The 4,854-nt window shown below is 42.6% G+C and overlaps 1 non-coding gene across 1 annotated transcript; it reads right to left on the reverse strand.

Moving 5' to 3' along the window:
- Positions 1-456: 456 nt before the first annotated feature.
- LOC121213469 (small nucleolar RNA R71) lies at positions 457-563 on the reverse strand. Its single transcript, XR_005908850.1, has one exon. It is a non-coding gene; the product is annotated as a small nucleolar RNA R71 (small nucleolar RNA).
- Positions 564-4,854: the final 4,291 nt, after the last annotated feature.

The raw sequence follows: 4,854 nt of genomic DNA on the forward strand, positions 1-4,854 counted from the left end.
GAAGACGATACTCAACCCCCAACCGATAAGATGGCTAAAAACCAAGGCAATCAGCTACCTCCTGCAATTGCGGTTAATCAAAATCCTGCTCCACGCACTATGTATATTATGCTAAACTTTCTTTAATAGGAACCGAATCGAGCATAGTTAGACCTACTGTAGCTACAAATACTTTTGAATTAAAACCTAACACTATTCAAATGATACAGCAATTTGTTCAGTTTGATGGTTTGTAGGATGAGGATCCTAACGCTCATTTAGCCAACTTCTTAGAACTATGCGATACATTTAAAATTAATGGTGTCTCTGATGATGCCATTCGTCTTCAGTTATTCCCTTTTTCATTAAGGAGCAAAGCTAAACAGTGTTGAACTCGTTACCACGAGGGTCAATTACTACTGGGAACAAATGACCGAAATTTTTTTACTAAAATATTTTCTGCCGGCTAAAATGGCTAAATTACGTAATGATATCTCTTCTTTTGTACAGATGGATTTAGAAACACCCTACGATGCATGGGAGAGATACAAGGACCTTTTGAGAAGGTGTCATCACCATGGGTTACCGCTTTGGCTACAAGTTCAAACGTTCCATAATGGCCTAAATCCTTCGACTCGACAAATGGTTGACGTAGCTGCTGGCGGAACTATCAATAATAAAATAACTGAAGATGCCTATAAGTTTATAGAGGAGATGTCACTGAATAACTATCAGTGGCAAGTCATGAGGACAAAGCCAACAAAAATAGCCGGCATTTATAACATCGATTCGGTCACCATGCTCTCTAATCAGGTAGAACTCTTAACTAAAAAGATTGATGGTTTTCTTAGTTCTTCACAGGTTCACCCAGTAATGCAGTGCGAAGCAAGTGGAGGTGGAACAAGCCATGCGGAATACCAACCTTATGGCCACAACATGGATAATGAGCAATTAAACTACATGGGTAATAATCATTGACCTCAAAACAATCTATATAGTAACACTTACAATGCAGGTTGGAGGAACCGCCCCAATTTCTCGTTGAGCGGTCAAGGAAATCAAAGACCAAAACCACCTCAGGCTACCAACAACCACCCTACCAACAAGAAAAGAAGTCGAACCTTGAAGAGATGCTCTCAAAGTTTATTTCGGTGTTAGAAACTCATTTCCAGAACACCGGGACAACACTTAAAAATCAACAAGCGTCGATCCAAGGGCTCGAAACTCAGATATGCCAGCTTTCCAAACTAATTTCCGAACAACCACAAGGTGGCTTGCCAAGTAATACTGAACCCAACCCAAGGGAACAGCTCAACGCAATTAATATTCAAGATGAAGGAGTTGTTGAGCCTGAACCAGAATCGAGGAAAGAAACTGTGGTAAGCAAAGGTCAATGTGAGGTAGATAATAATAAAAACAAAACGGTGAATGTCGAATATAAACCTCGTGTGCCATACCCCAACGCGACAAGGAACGACCGCTCAGATGAACAATTTGATAAATTCCTTAAACTCTTAAAAAAATTACACATTAACTTACCGTTTATTGAAGCCCTATCACAGATGCCAAACGCAATGAAATTTTTAAAGGAACTTTTAGCAAATAAGCGGAAGTTGGACGAGGCGTCGTACGTGGAGCTAAACACAGTTTGCTCAGCTATTCCCAAAAATAGACTATCGAACAAACTAAAAGATCCAGGGAGTTTTACAATTCCTTGCTTAATTGGTAGTTTAGATGTTAATAATGCATTAGCTGATTTAGGGGCTAGTATTAACGTCATGCCCAACAAAATGTTTAGGCAATTAGGTCTCGGGAAACCCAAACAAACTAGGATGAGCATTCAATTAGCAGATAAAACCATAAGGTTCCCTAGGGGTATTATTGAAGATGTACTAGTTAAAATCGATAAATTTATATTTCCCGTTGACTTTATTGTTCTAGATATAGAGGAGGATAGCAACACTCCTTTAATTCTGGGAAGGCCCTTTTTAGCAACTGCTAAAATGATTATTGATGTTGGCACAGGTGAACTCACATTCCGTGTGGGAGACGAAACAATCACCTTTCAAGCTCGCAATCCTGGAAACATATCGGGAATTGAAGGTGATCGTTTAACTCATTCTCCTAGATCTGACAATATGGTTCAACCTACTTTACAGGAAATGAGTTTGAAGGAAGCACACGAGTTATTCTCAAGAAATAGTAGAGAACCTGTTCATGAAGATCGAAGATTACAAATCAAGGAACTCGATGAATGGTGGACGCATAAACCAAGAACACCCGACAAACTAAATCTACGACAGAACGAGCTCAATACCTTTCGAAATCAACTTAAGATTGGAGATAGAGTCTTATTAGATGCCGCAGATCCCTACATTGTCGCTACCACACTGAATGAAGAAATCTCTCTTATGGTACTTATTATCTTTCCATTTGGTATGGTCGAGGTAAGGCACCCCAAGTTTGGAACTTTTAAGGTAAACAACACTTGTTTAAAACTTTATTTTGATGAGATTGATGACAGGAATGAGGAGTATAAACTCCTCAAACCACCATGATTATTCAACAGAGAGGTAAGTTAAGCTTAGACTATAAATAAGGGCTTCTCGGGAGGCAACCCGAGCACTAACTGTATTAACTTCTTTAAAAATTTAGTCTTCAACATCTAACTTACTAACAGAACACTTAAATACAAGTTTTCCACAGGGACATGGCCACGAGCACGGGCGTGCTTAGGGCCGTGTGAAAATAGGGTAAAGATTTCCCCAAACACGGGCTGGGATAAAACGCCAGGCCGTGTGACATAGCCGTGGTCGAGCCTACCAAAACAACACGGGCTTGCGGCACGCCTGTGTGGAAAAACCGTGAGCAAACCTGTTAAAACAGCACGGAGGTGTGACATGCTCGTGTCTAACACCCGTGGTCGAACCTGTTAGATTGACACGGGCGTGGGAGAAGCGAACAATGCCAGACACGACCGCACAACATGACCGTGTGCACCCACACGCCCAAGGAACACGGGCGTGTACTAAATGTTAGACGTGCCCAAATTCAAAATTTACGAATCACATGGGCTGAAATTGGGGAACACGGGCGTGTGTCTTGGCCGTGTGGCCCAAAATCTATAAATACCCTGTACTATTCACTTTCTTCCCCATTCAAAAACCCTAACCCTAGCCGCTGCAACTCCACACGGCCTCTCTGCCACACCCATGCGCCGCTTCCCACTTTATTTTTTACACTCAATCTCTTTCCCTTAGCGTTTGTTTACTCCTTTCACTTCTATTTTACTTATTTCTAATGCTTATTATCAACATAATCTTCATATCTTTTGAACTATTTTTCATTTTTCTATCATTTAATTTGTGTTCTTAGGTTAGTTATCATACATTTCGTGTTAAATCAAGTTATTAGGAACACCTCATACCCATGACATTACTATGCTTATTCTCATGCTATTACCATGCCAATGTCTATCATTTAATTTGCATTCCTAGGTTAGTTATCATACATTCCGTATTAAATTGATATTAGGAAAACCTCAAACCCATTACATTTCTATTCTCATTCTCATTGTTATTGTGGTTGAGTTTGCTTCATATTAATAGTCTTGGCTGAAATAGTTAGTTCAAATTCATGCATTTTACTTATTCGAATTCGTTTACCTATTCTTATTATTCTTTACATTACAGGCTTTTAATGTCGTCTTCACGAGGAAAGAAAATCACCGTACCTGCCCCAAAGAAGAGGAAGGGAGCGTCATCCTTCGCGGGTCCAGCCACGAAAATTCGTCACCCTCTCCTGCAGTTCCCCCGAGGGCCCCAAGAAGAGCTTTTCCAAATACTTCAGGCCCGACCCTTAATTGCGGGCCGCTGCATTGACTGGGCTGCCATAGAACAAGTTCAGATGGCTGATGCGATTCGGGCCCTCCTAACCACCGACCCTTGGGAGCTGTTCTTTGGGATCATCGAACCAACATACCTAGAGCTCACGATGGAACTATGCTCAACGTTCCATCTTCAGACCGTAATGACAAATTACGATGATCCCGGCATGGTCCAGTTTCGCCTAGGCGGGTTAGTCTGCCAGCTAAGTGTCCCAGAGTTCGGTGCTGCACTAGGCTTATATACGGAGGAGTTCAAGGAGGAAAATGAACAACATGCTCTCACTCACCACATACATTTTTTTCCCTCAAAGTGCTGGCACACTTTGGCCCCTGGCGCAGCCTCCTACAATCCTAGCCGCTCCAAGGCATCAGTTCTCCCACCATCCCTGAGGTACCTACATGCCATTTTAGCTCACACGATTACAAGGAGGCGAGAGAGCACTGGTGTCATCAACACTCACGATGCCTACTTCTTATGGTGTATGTCGCACGGACACGTCATCGACCTTACCTATTTCATCACCCTCGCGATTCAGCACCAGACGGAGCGGCATAAGAAGGGGGCCATCTCTATTGGCCCTTATGTAATGCGATTGGCTTGACACTTCGGGCTTCTCAACACTGCAGACCAAGAATCATCCTTGACCCTCATTGGCCAGATGTCTCCACAAGGCATCTCAAGCATGCCTAGCACGAGGATGATCAAGAGGCGCCAAGGAACCTACCCTCCTAAATATCGTCTCACTCAATCCACCGAGGAGGAGGCCTACGAGGACATTACTGATGATGTCCCTTCACAGCACAAGGACCCACCATCCCAGCCACCACTACCTTCTCGTCCAGTTCATACGGCGGCTTCATATGCTGACATCTTTGAGTGCCTCACTCGATTCGAGCAGTAGTGTTTTCAACAATTTGACAACATTGATGCTACTCTTTAGTAGATTTGTCAGCACCTCCACATCTCATTGCCAGTCCCACCTCGTGAA

Source organism: Gossypium hirsutum, chromosome A13, assembly GCF_007990345.1.
Source record: "Gossypium hirsutum isolate 1008001.06 chromosome A13, Gossypium_hirsutum_v2.1, whole genome shotgun sequence".
Taxonomy (NCBI): Eukaryota; Viridiplantae; Streptophyta; class Magnoliopsida; order Malvales; family Malvaceae; genus Gossypium; species Gossypium hirsutum.